The 20,172-nt window shown below is 38.8% G+C and overlaps 1 long non-coding RNA gene across 1 annotated transcript; it reads left to right on the top strand.

The window, feature by feature from the left end:
- Positions 1–278: 278 nt before the first annotated feature.
- On the top strand, positions 279–18,457 carry LOC132682882 (uncharacterized). The gene is made up of 3 exons (XR_009611927.2): positions 279–1,014; positions 3,348–3,462; positions 18,287–18,457. It is a non-coding gene; the product is annotated as an uncharacterized LOC132682882 (long non-coding RNA).
- The last annotated feature ends 1,715 nt before the right edge of the window (positions 18,458–20,172 follow it).

Genomic DNA, 20,172 nt, shown 5'->3' with positions numbered 1-20,172 from the left:
GCACTTTCTCCTTTCAATAAATTGTATCTTTGTACAGCTAGCCTCATTTTCAGTGTGTTTCTTTCTCTAAATCCTTTAAAAACAGCTGCATAGAAGCAGCCAAAATTTCAGTAATGAGAGCGTCATGACTGAATTATTTCCAGCTCTGAAGTTTGACAGTAAAGGGAAAATTCATGTCAATTTTGTAAGTTTAAATTAAAGGATTAAAAACACTGTGTGTTGCAGAACAAGAGAAGGAAGCAGGGATGTACCAAAAACTTAAAACAAGATACCTTTCTACATTTGGAAAAACCACAAGTACGGAGGATGTACCAAGAAATTACATAGAGCGGGGACTTCATTCCATAAAGAACAATGATAATGCATTAATCACTACGGCAACCATTCCAACACGGAAAATGGACCACACTGTCCCTTAGAGATACAGACTTCAATCATGCAGGAAGAGGTTTTCCAAAGTGTACATTCATTGCCATTCCCCACTCCCTCACGTGCCATGCACACAAAGTGCTGGTATTTCTCACTGCGGGTAGTGACAACGACCCTTCTCTACCCTGCCTTAAGCCTCCCCCACCTTGCCTACCGCTGACATCGTAATCGCTGTCCTGGGCCTCTGCTAGTGGTTGAAGAGGTCCACCGCCCTCAGGAGTGCTGGCATTTGGACAGACAAGGGGATTTTCTCTACCCTAAAAAGTGATGATGACCCGCCTGACCTTCAGAAGTCACAGATTCGCAGGGGAGGCATATACTGAAAATGTAATTACAACGCATTGTGCCCAGGGGTTCCACTCGATACGTGCTAGGGAACCATAGAAGACGTACTCCTCATCCTGCCTCGATGACAACAAAAGAGTTCCCAGAGAAGTTATTACTTCAACACAGTCTCCAATAAAGTGGAAATTCTCCAGACAGACCGGGGGATGGGAAAAGTGTCATAGGATCATAATTTACCATTCTTTTTCCTTCTGTACGATACGCAATGACAGTGGAAAGGGCAGATGTCATCAGAGAACAGTAGGTACCGGGCTTTTGTTTTTTTTCCGGCCCCAAGATTCTCTAACTTCCGATTTCTCTTCACTGTTGACACTTTTGCAGGTTCCTTATGAGATTCTTCTTCTCAATGTGCCCGGGTACGTGTTTTGTTATTCACTTAAACTTTACTAGGCACATTCCCCCACTGCCTCGCAAGAAGGGATCAACCTTGTCCTTTGTGCTTTTTTCTGAATTACAGGGACCAGGGGTGGGATGCCCGTTGATATGTCTGTTTCACAGAACCAGTATCAGACATGAAGTTAACATGTAAGGAAGCAGGACCCCGACGGTTCCATGAGGCGAAGGACGTTGCATCACCTCGAGACATTGCAAGACCCCCTGGAAGCTTCCAGACTCATCCAGTTCCTGCCCTAACCCCCACATACTGTGCTAATCATATACAAACTGTTCTGAGGCTCAGCAGGGCAAGGTAGATTTGGGGGCCAATTCCCTGCTTTCTATTGGGCTGCCCTTCTGATTATAAAAGCTTTCTCTGCTTCAAACCTGGTGACTCAAAGATTGGCTCGCTGTGCATTGGGCACACCAGCCCAGATCTGGGGTTTGGTTACATCACTTTGAAGTATCATCTAGCCTGGATCTCATTTAATTCTCCCTACAATGCGGCAATGTAGGCGCCCCTACCCCATTATTTCCATTTCCGTGAGGATTTCTTTGGAGAGTTTTTCTAAGACTGACAGCTCTTTATCATATCTGCCACCAACTAGAAATAGAAATATTATCACACTGTTATAGTTATCATTATTAGATGTCAACCGAAAGCCACCACTTTAAATGCAAACTTTCTTAATCCGCAAAACTTGCACTTGAGATAAATTATGTTATCTGAATTTCAGAAAGAAAAAAACTGGCTCCAGTAAGTTAAGTAACTTGCTTGCATACTCACTCCTACAGAGTCTGTAGAGAGCTTTAAGTCCCTCCGCTCCCAAGATTTAAAATCAGTGCTGTTATTCCCTCCACTAGACAATGAAATTTCCATTATGGAAAAAAAAATTGTGAATGACTTTGGGTAAAGTAAAATTCACTTATTTTTTATGCTTCACTCATTTATTCACAAAGCATAAAATACATTTCATATAATTGTATCTATGAAAACAAAACTCGGCAAAACTTCTACATTTCACACATAGCCAACCCTGTTCCTCTCTGAATCTTCTTCCTTGGGTTGTGGTCCAAATATTTATGAATCATATTATATCTAATTTCAGATTGTTAAAATACTTTATCTCATTTTTTGAAAAAGGGAAAAGAGACTGAAAATTGTAGACAATGAGTATGTAAGTTGAATAAATGATGGCAAGGCAAAAAAAAAATCATGTAACTACTACCCAAGTCTAGAAAGGCATTATTGGTGTCAAAAGTACTCTACCTCTGCCTTACAACTTGCTCGCTATCCCCCAGAGATAATCATAATTGTGAACTTATGCCAATTACTTTCTTGCCTTTCAAAAATATTTTTACTGCCGGTGTTTATATCCATAAACAACACGTTTCTGTTTTGTTTGCTTTGGAAATTTACATAAATGGAACCCTCTGCTTATATTTCTTTCATAGAATATTTTGTTTCCTTGGCCAACATTATGAACATAAGATGCATTTGTGTCACTGGGAAAAAAAAAACATTATTTTCATTGTTGTACAAAATTTCATTTCACAAATATATCACAATTCATTGATCCATGTTCCTATTGATGGATATTTTATCTATTTCAAATGGGACTGCTATAGACATTTTGTGCGTGTATTCTGATGAACATCTAGTGTATATATGTGAGGTATATATCCAACAGTAGAATTGTTGGCTAATAGAGCATACATATGTAAACACTGCCGAATAAATCTCCAAAGTAGAGGTATACGAATTTACTTGTGAATTTCATTGTGATTTCTTCCTGACTACAAATAAGATTGGGCATCTCTTATATATTTGTGTCTCGGCATTTAGGTTTCTTCTTTATGCAAATGGCTCTTGAAGATTTTGACATACATTTATTTATTTATTTATTTATTTATTTATTTATTTATTTAATCTTGTGGCCTGCCTTGTCCTCACTGGTCTCTGGAAGTTCTCTAAGTATTCTAGATACTTGTCCTTCCTCAGCTATCTGTGTGGGAAGTGCCTTCACCCACTCTGTGGCTTGCCTTTTCCTTGTATCTTGGGAATAATAAGTCTCAGATGTTCTAAAGTTAAATTGATCACATCTCATTCATGATTACAGCTTTCAGTGTCTTGTTTTAAAAAAACCCTACTATATCTCAATGCCACAAAGACTTTCTTCTGTATTCTTTTACAAAAGCCTTCCAGATACAACTCTTTCATGAACCTGGGATTGGTTTTCATGTGGAGTGGAACTGGGGAGTCCCATCTCAGAAGAGAATCGAAACAGTTATCATCCTGAAAGATATTACAAGGTAAATACCATTTCTCACCTCTCAACCCGTATGTAATTTTTTTTCTGGAAGGTAAGTCTATTGTACTTTTTGATTTGCGATCCCCACTAGACATTAGTATTACTATTTTTATTTCCAAGTGTCTATTTAAGTTCTGGTTAACATGCAGTGTTATATTAGTTTCAGGTGTAGAATTTAGTGATTCATCACTTATATACAACACCTGGTATGGTACAGGCACAAGAACAGACAATCAGACCAATGGAACAGAATAGAGAACCCAGAAATGGACCCACAAACGTATGGCCAACTAATCTTTGGCAAAGCAGGAAAGAATATCCAATGGAATAAAGACTGTCTCTTCAGCAAACGGTGCTGGGAAAACTGGACAGCGACATGCAGAGAAATGAACCTGGAACCCTTTCTTACACCGTACACAAAAATAAACTCAAAATGGGTGAAAGACCTCAATGTAAGACAGGAAGCCATCATAACCCTAAGGAGAAAGCAGGCAAAAACCTCTTTGACCCCGGCCGCAGCAACTTCTTACTCAACACGTCTCTGGAGGCAAGGGAAACAAAAGCAAAAATGAACTATTTGGACTACATCAAAATAAAAAGCTTCTGCACAGCAAAGGAAATAATCAAAACTAAAAGGCAACCTATGGAACGGGAGAAGATATTTGCAAATGACATATCCAATAAAGGGTTAATACCCAAAATTTATACAGAACTTAGAAAACCCAACACCTGAAAAATAACCCAGTTAAGAAATAGGCAGAAGACATGAATAGACATTTGTCTAAAGTCTAAAAAAAATATTGTTTATATTTTATGTTCATTTTCATTTTCTCCCATGTTTTGGCTTTCCAGACCTTACCTCTGCAGTCTGCATTCATTTTCTTCCGCTTGAGATGCATCCTTTAGGATTTCATTTCCTGAGAATCTGCAAGTGACAAATCCTTTTAATCCATTTACTGTAAATGTTTACATCTGACTTCCATTCATGCAGTTTATCTTCTCTGCATAGGATTTCAGGTTTCGCTTACTTTGTTTCGGCATTTTGAAGAGAGCCTTCTTTTGTTTTCCAATTTATGTAGTCACTATTGAGAAGTCATTCAGCCAGTGCTCAAGGTGGGGTTATTTCTCTGGCTGTCGTCAACATATTCTCTTGGTCTTTGTGTTGTTTTGTTTTGCCAATTCAATAACATTTAACGAGGTACGGATTTCCTTTTTATTATATTTAGGCTTTGTTGTCTTTCAACACATTTGGAAAATTCTCAGCTACTCTTTCTGCAAATGTTGCCTTTTCTCTTTTCCATCTATATTTGGGGCCCCAATGCAATGCCTTTTACATGCAGTCATGGAATGCTTACTTCTTACCCTCTTATCTGTATTTTTACCTTTTGCTTTTTCCATGATAGGGTGTGCATGATTTCTTACGGTCTCCCTTCTGGTTTACTACATCTTACCTGCTAGGACCAATCTATTGCTATTTACACCATTTTGTAAAAATTTGAGATACTTTTTTTTTTTTATCATTTCCAGTTTTGTTGGTTTGAAAAAGCCGTGTCAATTAGTTAATAGTATTGTCTGAAAGGTAATTTTCTGATTTTGATCAGTGTACTCTAGGTAGGCAAGATGTTAACATGAGGGGAAGCTGTGTGAAAGCTATATGGGAACACGATTTCCCGCAGCTTCTCTGTAAGTCTAAAATTAATTGCAAATATTGGTTCCAAATATTACTTCCAAAGGCTTAAGCAGCATATCAAACCACACAGTAATTTGGCAAATGTGATTAATGTTCTTTTAAAAACGATAAAAATGTACTGACCCAAAGGAGACATTGGGTGCTCATTAGAAGTGTGAAATTCTTATTAACAATTCAGTTCCATATGCAGAGACCATGCCTGCCATAGGAGGTGGGTTGCAGACCAGACACAGCTTTCAAAAAACTCTATAAGGAGGAGCGCCTGTGTGATTCAGTCACTTAAAGTGTCCAACTCTTGATTTCGGCCCAGGTCACGATCTCACGGTTTGTGAGTTCGAGCCCCGACTTCAACTCAGAGCCTGCTTGGGATCCTCTCTCTCCCTCTCTCTCTCTCTGCCCCTCCCCTGCTTGTGCTCTCTCTGTCTCTCTCTCAAAACAAATAAACTTAGAAAAATTAAAACGTTAAGTATCACTGAATTGAAATTACGTCAAATAGCAGATGTTTTCTAGTGGAAGTTATGCTCCGAGGCTTCTAGGATAAAAATATGACCTTGCAACTATGCCAGACGAAGCACGATTAAATTTCCCCCTGAACCACCGCAAAGTAGGGAGGGTGGGCCCTCTCTTTTATAACACACTGCTGCCCATGCTCTCATTTCATTTTCCGCGCTGTTATTTCTTGGAATTGTTGGTTCCACCTGAATATGGAACACAGTGGGGAATAGGATGGTTCTTGGCCCGTTTCAAAGACGAGTCCCAATTCAGTTGAAGCATTCCTGACCTGTCGTCTGGATAACACGGCCCACGAATCTCAACTTCAGGTACCAGACTTTCTCCTTCTTCATCTCCCTACTCTGATTGGAGGCTTTTAAGCGCTAGCCCTCAGCCTCCCTTGGCACGGCCCTGGCTGCTTTCGAACGCACGTTCGCACGCGCACTGGAGGCACGTGGGAAGCTAAGCAGCATCCTGGGGTAGCAGATTGTCAACTGACGTAGGAACGTGAGCAAGTGTCACTTACTCATACGCAGAGTCTGTGCACAGGCCTGTGCGTGCACTCACATGCACACACACACACCCCAGGGGACCAGAGAGGAGCGCGGCTTCAGGATGGCTAACTTCCTTTTCCAGAAGCCCCATTCCAGGCCTCAGATGACAGCTGTGACTCCACTATGCACTGGGGACTCTGGGCCTCTGTCTCATAAGGGACACCCCACCTGCTCTGCAGACACTCAGGAACTTGGCAAAGTCAGCCCCTCCCACCTTGTTCCAGCTCTGTGAGCCCCTGAGAGAGAGCTAGCTCATCTCTCTTAATCAGGAGCAATGACTTTCAAAAGAGCCTGATGGCACCAATTGATGAACGAAGTCAAGAGGGAGAAGCTAATCATGAAGGATGTGCCTTGTGCCTGTGTGTGTTATTTATAGAAACCCAAGCAGACAGGGAGAATACATTAACATCATTAAGCTCATCTACCCTGTTATTCTCAGTTCTGGTTCACGGCGAATCCTCCCTTAACCGCTTTCTATAGTATTTGAAAACAACCCATGCTGTATTTATTTTAGTTAAAATTGTGCCCCGAAAGAAAGTGTTTTCTCACTTATTTTTCTCCTCTATAAAGATGTTGACCTAGATTTCCACAGCAAGTTGTAAGAGGAGGTAAAAGACAATGCAAACAATTTAACCTGGGGGACAGAGTCAGAGAAAGAAAGGTGCCGCCTTTTCCTAAGTGAAAGGGTTTTGTTACTTTTGAGACAGTCCCCTCTGTGGGGCGCCTAGGTGGCTCAGTCAGTTAAGTGTTGGGCTCTTGGTTTCGGCTCAGGTCACGGTCTCGCACAGTTTGTGAGATCAAGCCCCAAATTGGGTCGGGCTCTGTGCTGAGAGCAGGAAGCCTGCTTTGGATTCTCTCTCCCCACCCCCTCTCAAAGTAAGTAAATAGAAAGACAGAAAGAAAGACAGAAAGAAAGACAGAAAGAAAGACAGAAAGAAAGACAGAAAGAAAGAAAGAAAGAAAGAAAGAAAGAAAGAAAGGAAGAAAGAAGAAAGAAAGAAAAAGAAAGAGAGAGAGAGAGAAAGGAAGGAAGGTAGGAAGGAAGGAAAGAAGTTCACCTTGCAAAGGACTGTTACAATAATACAGTCGATTTAACAACGATCATATGTAAAGATACATGCAGAATCGGAAATAGAGACTAAAACAGAAAGCCCGTTATTTAAGACGAGGTAGAGAGTGAGTCTAAAACCTGTTGCAGTGGAACACAGGCCCCCAACTCCTGATTCCATACCCCGGGTGCTATCCTCGTCTTGAGTAACAGCAAATCAGTTTCGTCTTTCACGTCTCAGTTCTCAAATCGTATCGCACAGAAAGTTCTCAATATAATCAAATATCCAGCCCATGTTTAAGTTTCCATACTTGTTTAATTGACTAATTAATAACAGTTTGCTTGCCTGAATCAGGACATGCACTTTGATTGCTTGATATGTTTCTAATGTCTTCTTAAATCTACAGTTTCCTCTTCCATCTTTTCCCCCCTTTTCTTCTTTCAATGTATTCACTGAAGAAAACAGCTTGATGTCCTACAGAACCTACCACAGTCAGGATTTCGCTGATTGCATCGTGGTGGTATCACATGCTCCTTACATGTAAACTGGGGCTTCGATTTAGAATTTTCACTAGAATTATATTTAACCGTTAAAAAAACTGCTTTATTGATGGTATTATGTGTTTTCATTAGGAGGTTTTCACAGTCTTTTTGCTAGGACCCCTTATGCCTTATAGATTGCTAATGTGGCTACTCTATCACTGATAGAGTATCATTGAAGTGACTCTCTTCATTTAGGAGCTGACAACTCCAAAATATGGCACCTTGGTGCATTGAATATGGCACCTTGACATAATTCGTGTTTAAGAAAAATGGCAGAGGGGCACCTGGGTGGCTCGGTCAGTTAAGCATCTGACTCTTGATTTTGGTTCAGGTCATGATCTCAGTCTGTGAGTTGGAGCCCGCGTCAGGCTCTGCACTGACAGTGAGGAGCCTGCTTGGGATTCTCTCTCTCCCCCCCGCCCCCAACTCTCTCTTCCTCTCCCCTGCTCAAGTGTGCGCATGCTCACTGTCTCTCTCTCAAAATAAATAAATAAACGTTTATTAGAAAAGAAAAAAAGAAAACGGGCAGAAGTAGAAAGGTCACTCCGACCCTTCACCCACCATTCTCTCCTAAAACAGGTCAGAGAATCCTCGGGTAAGAGGTACCCTCTCTATACCCAGGGAAAAGGAGCATCCTTATATCTAAAGAAAAAAGGATGCCCAGAAAAATCACAACAAACAGGCATTGCTGAAGTTTTCCTCAGTTTCCTACATTTAACTTCATATAACCTGTTGTATTTCTACAGGACTGTCCCCTCTTACCAAACCTAGCGTAAAAATACTCAGATATACCTGTTTCTTCGGATCTTTATTTCCTTAGGAGGGCTCCTGTCACTTAAAACTTAAGCTAAAGAAATGTGTGTGCTTTTCTCCTGTTAACCTGTCCCTGTCAGTGTAATTTTCAGACTCAGCCAGGGATACCAAGGGGGTTTAGGAAAAATGTTCCTCCCTGATACCTCTAGAAAGAGAACTTACTCTCATTAACTATTTGGTTTCCTAGAGGTAGAGTAGTACCCTTAATACGCTAAAGATTGATTTTTTCATTGTGCTTATGGTTATGTAAACATTTTGCTTTGTGCCAACGTTTTAATGGTACAGTGACTTATATGCAAAGAAATTTTGCTTCTTTCCTTGTCCCATTCAACCCATTTTCTCCCCCATAGAAAGCCTTCACATCTTTTCAGCTTTAGGCTTTATCTTTTTCCATTTTATACAGGAAAATGCGAATGCAGAGTTACATTCTTTTTCTTGGAATATCAATAGCAAAGTACATATTTTTCTCCATCTTTATGTTATCGCAGTATATCATAGAATTCCCACCATGTTATACAGAGAATAAGAGGAAAACTTTTCTTCTCCCAACTTGGTCTCAGTGGTTTGGAGCCTACAAGTTAACTGATGAATAGACAGATTGAGAGGAGAAAAGGCAATGTTGCCTTTTTTTTTTTTTTAACGTTTATTTATTTTTGAGAGAGAAAGAGCATTTGCAGGGGAGGCGCATAGACAGAGAGAGTCACAGAATCTGAAGTGGGCTCCAGGCTCTGAGCTGTCAGCACAGAGCCCCACATGGGGTTCAAACTCACGAACCGGGAGATCACGACCTGAGCCGAAGTTGGACGCTTAACTGACTGAGCCATCCAGGCGCCTCAAGACAATGTTGCTTTAAGGGTAGACTTAAGAGTCCTCATATACCAAACTTAACAAATGGGAAAGACGTTGGTTTAAGGTTTCAGTGGAAGGTATGGAAGGTTCTACTGGGTTTCTTGATGCTAATGGAAATGGGCACTCTATCTCCATGGCAGAATTCCCAGGAAACTCCCTCAGATGGAGGTCAAGGGCAGCTCTTTGGAGGCCCTGCTTTTCTCAGATAAAGAAAGTTCACATAAGATTTCTTTCTGCGTCTTCTTTGTCTCAAATACTTTCACTTTGAAATAATCTTGATACTCATTCTGAAGTCCTGGGTGGGTGCTGTCGGGGAGGAAAATTCTTATCTATCCTTTAAGATTCTTCGGGCTGGTCTAAACATTAAATGGACATGAGACAGATTCACAGGAGAAAATCAAACAGAACTTTAATAACATGCATTCCTCCTGCGTACATGGAAAAGACCCAGGAAAACAGAGTAACTCCCCAAAATGGCCAAAGTCATCACCTTACACACCAGCTTTAGCTAAATACAAAAGATGTTGAGGGCAGAGAGGCCCACGACGGGAGGTACCAGGAAAAGCACAATAAACAAGCGTAAAGTTGTTGTGTAGAGTGAAGTCCATGCCTTTTCCACTGATAACAGTTTCCAGAGATTTACAGCATCTCCCTTTTCCTGGTACTGAGAGAGACACCCTTACAAATAGAGATTTCCCTTATAAATGGGAATGTCTCTTACAAAAGAACAAGTTCTCCTTTCCAGAACCTCTCTTGTGTTTGTGGTTTCTTAAATACAATCAGCCTAAAATAATTATTATGCCAAAGAGATAGATTTTGGGGTGGCAAATTTTGCTTTCCTGTAGTCTCAAGAGTCTCTCTTCATTCCATTCAATACATTCTTAGTATTACACTGTATACCAGTCATTCATCTGGTTCTCCAACGACTGAGACTTAAGTTGTGTCTCCCCTGTTACTATATTAAAACCAATGATGTAAAGAATAACCTTGTGCACGAAACTTTTTGCATTTTTTTTTCCGAATTTACATCTAGCTTAGACCCCTGAAAATGATATTTGATTTGTCATAGGGTAAACGCATATGCGGTTTTGCTAGATACGGTCAAATATCCTGCACAATCATTGTACCGTCTTGCTTTCTCACTAGCAATCCATGAAAGTGTGTATTTTTCCTTTGTCTCCCCAAGAAAGTGTGTTGTCAAATTTTTGGACTTTTCTAACCTGATACGTAAGAAATAGTATCTCAAAACAGATACTATTTAATTTCTATTTATTGAAAGATTGAACATCTTTTCGTATAGTTCAGAGTGCATGGTTCCTTGTGTGTATGGATTGTCTTTTCACGACTCCAGCCCATCTTTCTACAAGGTTATAAATATTTTCGTCTTTATTTCATGAAGCTCTACTTTTAAACTTCTTTGCTACCTACTTTAACATTTTTACGTTAAAAGTAGCAACAGTTCTTCTGCAATATAATGGCAAGGAGGCTCTCTTTGACCAAATTCTCCTGATCCCCCTGAACTTTTCATTAGGCCCACTTCTGTGTTCCTCTCTGCATTGTCCAATTTTAGCAAGAATCTTGGTAAGTCAGTTTAACCAGAATCCTCATCCTTCATATCGTACCCTTGATATCTGATAGGGTTCTAATAGAATTCCTCAACCTCCACCATCCCCCCAGTGATGTCTGATCACCCTAACTTGCCTTCAGCAAGAATCCTATTAGGTCGGTGGAACCAGAATCTTCTTACCTTTTAGTAACGTTCAATGTTCCCTTTTAGTAACTTTCTATCCACTCACCTCCACCCTCCTCCTTGGCTATATATCCTCACTTCCCAGTGCTGTATTCAAAGTTGAGTTTAATCTCTCTGCCCCACTGCAAGACCCCATTGCAATGGTACCTACCCTACTGCTGTGCCAACCCCTTTGAATAAAGTCTGCCTTCCATCTTCAACAAGCGTCATAAATATTTTTTTTCTTTAACAGTCACAAATATTTTTCTCAGTTTGTTATTTCTCTTTTTTTTTTTTATTTTTTTTTTTTTATTTATTTTTTTTTGGGGGGACAGAGAGAGACAGACAGAGCATGAACGGGGGGAGGGGCAGAGAGAGAGGGAGACACAGAATCGGAAACAGGCTCCAGGCTCCGAGCCATCAGCCCAGAGCCTGACGCGGGGCTCGAACTCACGGACCGCGAGATCGTGACCTGGCTGAAGTCGGACGCTTAACCGACTGCGCCACCCAGGCGCCCCTTGTTATTTCTCTTTTTAATTTGCTTTTTAATTTGCTGGTAATGCAAAATTTGAAGGTTTATCTAATGAGATTTTATCAATCTTTTCACCTAATGCTTCTGAATTTTGTGTCATAATTAACAAAGTTATATAGGAATTTACTGAGATGTATGTCTAGTACTCTGCATAACTTATTTTTTTCAACATTTAAATTTCTGATTAAATTAGAGTTTGTCCTGATGTATGCGTGATGTGAGGAACCAGTTCCGCTTTGCTTTTCCATATTGTCAACCAGTTATCCTAACAACACTTACAAAAAGTCCATCATTTCACCCCCAGATTGAGAATATCACTTTTAATTGGTACAAAATTTCTCTATGACACAAGATCTATGTCTATCCATTGTATTCCATTCATCCATTCTTCTAGTCTATCCATTGTATTCCATTCATGGGCCGGTGTTTACATACAGAAATTTAAAAAAATATTTTAATATATGATAGGATAATACCTCATTCCCCTTACCATTTTTCTTTTTCAGGCTTTTTCTGGTTTTTCGTGCTGACTTTTTCTTCCAAATGAACTTTAAAGTCAAGCTATCTAGCTTCAGGAAACAAAAGTTTGATGATTTTTTTTGGTGTTGTATTATACATCTAAATTCAAATATAAAGAACTGGCATATGGTAGTACTGAATCTTTTTATTTTAGAGTATGCTTTCTTTTCCAGATACTCAAGTTTAATTTTATGCTATTCAGAAGTATTTTACAGTTTTCATTAGGTTTTTCCATGTAAATTTCTTATTAACTTTACACTTTGGCAATTTTCCTAGTATAACTTGCCTCTTCTATTCCATTTTATCTTCTATGTGATTTTTGTTTGCTTTTATCTATTATGGCAATTTGTTGTACGTGAATTGAAAAATGTGTTATTTTATTTAAATGTTTATTCATTGTTGAGAGAGAGACAGAGCACAAGTGGGGGAGGGGCAGAGAGAGAGGGAGACACAGAATCCAAAGCAGGCTCCAGGCTCCGAGCTGTCGGCACAGAGCCCAGCTCTGGGCTCGAACTCACAAACCACGAGATCATGACCTGAGCCGAAGTCGGACATTTAACCAACTGAGTCACCCGGGCACCTCTAAAACTCTCTTATTTTTTTTTAGTTTTGTAAATGAATTCTTTAAGATTTTCCATGTATACAATCATATTATCTGCGAATAGAAATACTTTCATTCTTTGCCCTCCGATTTTTATGCATATAACACATCCTCCCAGTTAGCAGCAAAACATTTAGTTTTTAGATAAAGAGGAAGTATATTTATATCATATATAATCATAAATGTATGATTATGTTAATAAGCATTCATTATTCCTATTTTGTGTGCGTGTGCTTGACATAAATGCATGCTGGGTTGTAAATAATTTGCTGCGTTTTTGGAGTCGATTATATAATTTTTCTCCTATAGTACTATTAGTGTATGGCTAACTATTAAAAACAACTCTTCATTTCTGGAATAAACTCCACTGAGTTCATGCATTATTTTGAAGGTGTTGTTAAATTAAGTCTCTAACATTTCATTTAAGACTTCTGCATGGAAATTCAAGAATTAGATTGCACTGTAGTTAACTATATTGGTACATAATTTAATTAGTTTTATCTTCAATTTATAAAATAAGTTTTCAAGTATTCCTTCTATTACTATATTTTGGAGTAGTTTAAGAAACAATAAGATTATTTGATTTTTAAAGAACTATCAGAATTCCAATGTGAATCTATTTCGATTTGAAATAGTATGGACTCTAGGACAGAAACCCATGCATCTATAGTCAATTTATTTTTGACAAGGGTGTCAGGAAAATTCAATGAAGAAAGAATAGTGTTTTCAACAATGGTGCTGGGATGATTAGATGTCACACAAAAAATGAATGAAGTTGAATCCTCAACTCACATCGTGTACAAAAATTAACTATACATGAAGCAAATACCAAAATGTAAGAGCTCAAAATATAAAACTCTGAGAAGACAGAATGGAAGAAAGTATGTGAAAATCATATATCTGGTAAAGGACTTTTCTCTAAAATATATAAAGAACTTTCAAAACTCAACAAAAGACAACCCAATTACACAATTGGGCCTAGGTTTTAAGTAGGTATTTTTCTGAAGAAGATACACAAATGGTGAATAGCCCATGAAAAGATACTCAACATCATTTGTCATCAGAGAAACGAAACCAGAATAAGGCAACACTTCACACCCACTAGGATGGCTATAATCAAAGAGTCAGGCAATAGCAAGTGTTGATGAGGATGCACAGGAACTAGAACCCTCATAGCCTTACATGGTGGACTTATATTTATAAGTATCGTTAGGATAACTGAATAGCACTACTGAAAAACAAAGTAGAACCGATCCCTCATATTATACATTAGGACAAATCCTAACACTCATTGCAGTAGGAATGCAAAATCATACACACACCGTGGAAAATAATCTGTAAGTTCTTTACAAAGTTAAGCAGAATTATCATTTGACCCAGTAATTATACTCCCAGAATTGAGACCTATGAAAACGTAAAAACCTGCGCATAAATGTTCACAGCAGCATTATTCATAATAGCTCAAAGGTGGAAACCACCCAAATGTCTATCAAATGGAGGATGGATAAGCAAATTTGGTACATCCATGCAACAGAATATTACTCATCCACAAAAAGGACTGAAGTCCTGATATATGTCACAACATGAATGAACCATGAAAACTTTATGCTAAGTGAAAGAAGCCAGTCACAAAAGACCATGTATCATAGGATTCCATTCATACGAAATGTCCAGAATAGAGAAAAGTATAGAGACTAAAAGCAGATTAGTGCTTTTGTAGGACTGGGGCAGGGAGAGAAAGTGGGAGCTGAGAGATGATAGGTAAAGTGTTTGGAGTCTGTTTTTGATGTGATAAAAGTGCATTACAATTGACTGTAGTGATGATTACATATATCCATAAATATACTAAAGACCACTGAATTGTATACTTTAAATGCTTGAATTGTATGGTGCATGAATTACATTTCAGTAAAGCTGTTATCCCCAAATCTGCATTTTCACCATATTTATAGTTCAGACATTTCAATTATATATTTTTCCCAAATGCTTGCTGCCATGTTATTTTCACGGAAATTTAACAGATTTTCTCACATGTTCAGAAAACTATTACCATGTCTTACATCATCTTGCTAGATGCTTAAAATGGCATGTTTATTGTTTTTGTTTTTGTTTTGCTAATAATGAGCTTTATAAGAATTTTAAGTTTTTTGGATCAATACAGTATTCTGTATCTGTGATCTTTACGGTTTCTATATTGAAAGGACCAAACCAGAGTAACTCAGACCACTTTTCGCCTTTATCTGATGAGAAGAAAGAATATTAATTAATTTCTACAGTCTATTAGTAACCATTTTGTTTTATACCCAAGTGTTTACTTTCATCGAGAAACTTAAAGAATGTAAAGGAATGCAACTGAATCACTTTCCTATACCATACACAATAAAAAAACTCAAAGTGTATTAAGGACCTAAATGTAAGACCTGAAACCATAAAAATTCTAAAAGACACCCTAGGCAGTCATAGATCTGACACTGGCCATAGCAACATTTTTCTAGGTATGTCTCCTGACGCAAAGCAAACAAGACCAAAAACAAACTGCTGGGACTATATCAAAATACAAGCTTCTGCATAGCAAAAGAAACAACCAACAAAACTAAAAGACAACCTTCTGAATGTGAAAAGCTATTTGCGAATGACATATCTGATAAAGGGTTAGTACCAAAAATACATAAGGAACTCATACCACTCAACATCCAAAAAACAAATAATCCAATTAAAAAATGGGCAGAAGACATGAACAGACACTTCTCCAAAGAAGACAATCTAAAAAAAAATTTTGTTGATGTTTATTTATTTTTGACAGAGAGAGAGAGAGAGAGAGAGAGAGCGCGCATGAGCGGGGGAGGGGAAGAGAGAGAGGGAGACACAGAATCTGAAACAGGCTCCAGGCTCTGAGCGGTCAGCACAGAGCCCGACGTGGGGCTCAAACCCACAGACCGCGAGATCTTGACCTGAGCCGAAGTCGGGTGCCCAACTGACTGAGCCACCCAGGTGCCCCTCCAAAGAAGACAATCTAGATGGCCAACAGACACGTGAAAAGATGCTCAACATCATTCATCATCAGAGAAATGTAAACCAAAACCACAATGAGATATCACCTCACATGCATCAGAATTGCTAAAATCAACAACATAAGAAACAACAAATGTTGGTGAGGATGTGGAGAAAAAGAAACTCTTGTGCATGCTCGGTGGGAATGCAAATGGGTACAGCCACTGTGAAAAACAGTATGGATGTGCCTCAAAAAAAGTAAAAACAGAATTGCTATACAATCCAATAATTCCACTACTGGGTATTTACATAAAGAAAACAAAAAATGCTAATTCAAAAAGATATGTGTACCCCTATGGTTTTTGCAACATTATTTACAAATTATGTCTCCAAATTATGGAGGCAACCCAAGTGTCCATCACTCTCACACACACACACACACACACACACACACACACACACACTGGAATATTATTCAGCCATAAAAAAGAATGAAATCTTGCCATATGCAACAACATGCATGAATCTACAGAGTACAATGGTAAGCGAAATAAGCCAGAGAAGACAAACGCCATGATTTCACTCATATGGAACTTAAGAAACAGAACAAACGAAGTAAAAAAGAGATAAACCAAAAACAAACAAACGAAAAGACTCTTAACTCTGGAGAACAAACTGATGGTTACCAGAGGGGAGGCCAGTAAAGAAGCAGGTGAAGTAAGTGATAGGGATTAAGAGTACACTTGTCATGGATGAGCACTGAATAATGTATAGAATTGCGAATCATTACATTGCAAACCTGACATTGATAAGGAATTAAAATTTAACAAATTAAAGAAAATGATTTGTTTCCCAAGATGTCATTTACCTCAGGCAGGTAAAAGGCTATATGCATACATTTCACTGTGGTTTTTAACTAGCTACAAAGTACCTCATTGGTATTGTTTCATTGAGTGCATTTCTCTTGATCATGTCTTGGGAAAACAAGGAACTTACTGTCTTTGCCTTTGAATACAGTAAGAGGCCACTGGGATGGATGGATTGTTGATAGATTAGAGAGATAGATAGATACATAGATACACAGATACATAGATCGATCGATCGATCGACAAAAGCTTGGTAGGATTGCACAGTCTTATTAGCAACAGGCAGATATTCAGCTTCTGGCTTTTGTTTCATTTTCTCAAGCCCCTTTGTAATGGCAGAGTCTACAACCTCCCCAGGAAATCCACTGTTTCTCTCAAGGGTTATTGTATTAAGCTTTGTAGGTGTAGGTGGTGCAATAAACTCTTTTTTTTTTTTTAACTAGAGTTCCGTGTAACTATTGAAAACCATGAAAATGTTCACTTACGTAAGCCTAGGGTCTGAAAAGATGAAAACACGTGCGGTCTCGGTAGGCACCGTGAATTTAACCTTGGCTTTTTCACGGAGGGCCACATGAAATTCAATCACAAACGATGGACCAAACTGAAGGTGCACATACAGTCACCGATTGCTGCAGGTTCGCCTCTCCTACGAAAACAGAAACTCCCCATGAGAAAGTCAGAGCCTCCTTGTGGGTTCCTCTGGTCTTGCTGCAGAACCTTGAGAACGTAGGGCCCGCTGTGTGCAGGCCTGAGTAGCAACGGGCAGGCTGGTAGTGAGCAGGGGAGAATCAGTTAAAGAACTTATCACTGCAGGCCCCTGGCCCATTTCTGCAACCTTACCTCCTTCCCCTAACATCTCCGCTATCCTTGCTAGAAGGGCATCTGCAGCAGGACCAAAAGCAGCCATGATATTTAAGAAAAGGACTCGTCTCTGGGTATCTCCAGATAGACTCTTCTATCTATCTCTCCCTCGAATCTTTTTGTAATCTACTGACACGCTCAGAATGGCTGTGGACAGAAAGGAATAGCTAGAGGTAACACACGATTGTCGATATTCCGGAGAACGTTCTAGAGACATGGACACTGACTATTACAAACTGGATAAGGGCCCCCTCCATATCACCCTTCCTGCAGCCATTATCGTAATTTCCAACACAGAAAAGTATCCCTTTGTAGGTAAAATCTAACATGCTCTGGACACATGCCGACCATTTATGCAACAGACTGTGGACAGATATATAAAGCATCCTTCCATGAGACAAGGCAAGAGAGCTGAATGCAGAATCCCAAGGAGTCACATTAGGCCAGCCACTCATTTCTGTTAAGGTCATAAAGTATTCAAATTGGTATTCTTGTATGAATAGCAATTCAAAAACCTCACATTTATTAGAAGACCAAAGTGCTGTATTCCTATCTATTACCTCTAAATATAAAATAAAGTAATATCAGACACCATTAACTGAGAATAAAAATTTTATTCTGAAATAGTTTGAATTTCAAATCTGGTTGTAACCTTGGGACTAGGTAGGCGAGCAATCAGGTAACACAGAAGTATCTGGTTTTTTGTTGTTGTTTTTTTTCCCCCCCTTGATTTACAGATCTCTGCCTGCATTTTATACACTACTCCCTAGAGAGACATTATGGAAAAACCATGAAAACCACCTACTTGAAATTTAACACTTGCAAACAGTGTCTTATCCAGAAGGTCACCATCTGCAATTAAACATCATTTTAAAAGCCCAGAGGAAATGAAATGCTAAGTGTGACATTCTTCGGATCATGCCTCCAGTTTATTAAATTGCAGGAAATAAACATTCTCATTTTCCACTCATTTTTAGCTATCCTTCTTGTTAAAGCTGCAAGAGTAATATATTAGTGGTATTTGGTGTTTTGGGGACCAAAGTTTTCCTTTCTTAATATGTTTATTTGGAAAGCTTGAATCTGCCTCCTTCTCACCTAGATGTACAGTGACTTTGTAAAGGATGGAAAATAATGGATAAAAGACGGATACTGAATTCATGATACAGAGATAACTATTTATACGGCAAAATATGAAATTATATCCCAGTCCACATCATACATAAAAGTAAATATCTAAATGGTAACAGTAAAATCTATATCATTTTAAATAAAAATATATGTAAGATATTAGATTAGGATTAAATTATTTTAAAAAGGTTTCTTTAAAGATTAAATATCAATTGGGGCACCTGGGTGGCTCAGTCGGTTGAGCATCAGACTTCAGCTCAGGTCACGATCTCATGGCTCGTGAGTTCGAGCCCCGCATCTGGCTCTGTGCTGACAGCTCAGACCTGGAACCTACTTCAGATTCTGTGTCTCCCTCTCTCTCTCTGCCCCTCTCCCATTTGCTGTGTCTCTCTCTCAAAAATAAATAAAAACATTAAAAAAATTTTTTAATTAAATACTAATTTTTTCTTCTGGTTCTGGTCATTGTGAATTATACAGTTCCCCCTCAGACTATAAGCTATTGTAAAATGTATAAAATGTGTAATGTAACCGTTTGAAGGCATATTTCCTATCTTGCTGGTGTAAAAAAACAGAGGCCAGACATAGGGGCTGAAGTGGTGGCTAGAATTTCTGGGACAGGATATAAGATAATGAGGAAATACAGTGAAAGAGCCTCATAAATCTGATAGGGATAGTCTTGAGGTTTTGACCAAATATTTATGTGTGTGCAGACCAGGATTCTATGAAGCTTAGCAAAGAAGGTCTTCTGCAGGAGAGGTAAGCAGAAATTCCCAAAGCACACAAGGCCATATACTTTGACGTTATGACCCAGTATAGGGGAGAGCTCTAAATGAGCATTTACTTAAGATCCCAGAAAGTCCACTCTTTAACAGAAGAGCGATTCTGGCCCAAGAATCAGGATAAGGAATACTCTTGACTTACTCTACATAACCTAAAACCAAGCCTCGACAAGATCAAGGTAGGTCACCAGGAAAGCAAACTGTCCTCCAGACTAAAATTCAATATTCTTTAAGGGAAATGAACAAAGTGAGACTCAGGACAACGTAGCATAGACAATGTCAAGTGTGTGATCAGTAACTACTGCACATAGGAAGAGTTGGATAATGTGACCCACAGCCAGAAGGAGAAATAATAGTAAATAGAAGATGTAGGGGTGACAGAGAGATTATAATCAGCATATCAGGGCTTCCAAATGACCATCCAACTATGACCAAAGACTTAAGGCAAAAGATGGAGCAAATGATTGAACTGAACAAAGAAAGAACCAAATGCTTTAAAAGGTTAATTATACTGACAAACCGGTGTTTAAGGAAACAAAAATCAAAAATAGAAATTATCAGCATGTGGAATAAAAGAAGGAACATTACTGCAGATGCTGCAGACATAATGAAGGCAATAGCAGATATGAAAACCTTAGGCCATCAAATTTCATAACTTACATGAAATGCCCAATTCATTAAAAATGTTTATCAAAATTGACATAATGTGATATATA

The sequence above is a fragment of the Panthera onca genome, chromosome C2 (assembly GCF_046562875.1).
Source record: "Panthera onca isolate mPanOnc1 chromosome C2, mPanOnc1 haplotype 2, whole genome shotgun sequence".
In the NCBI taxonomy this organism is placed as follows: domain Eukaryota; kingdom Metazoa; phylum Chordata; class Mammalia; order Carnivora; family Felidae; genus Panthera; species Panthera onca.
Note: the sequence above shows the minus strand (reverse complement) of the source record. Positions and strands in the feature narration are given on the sequence as shown.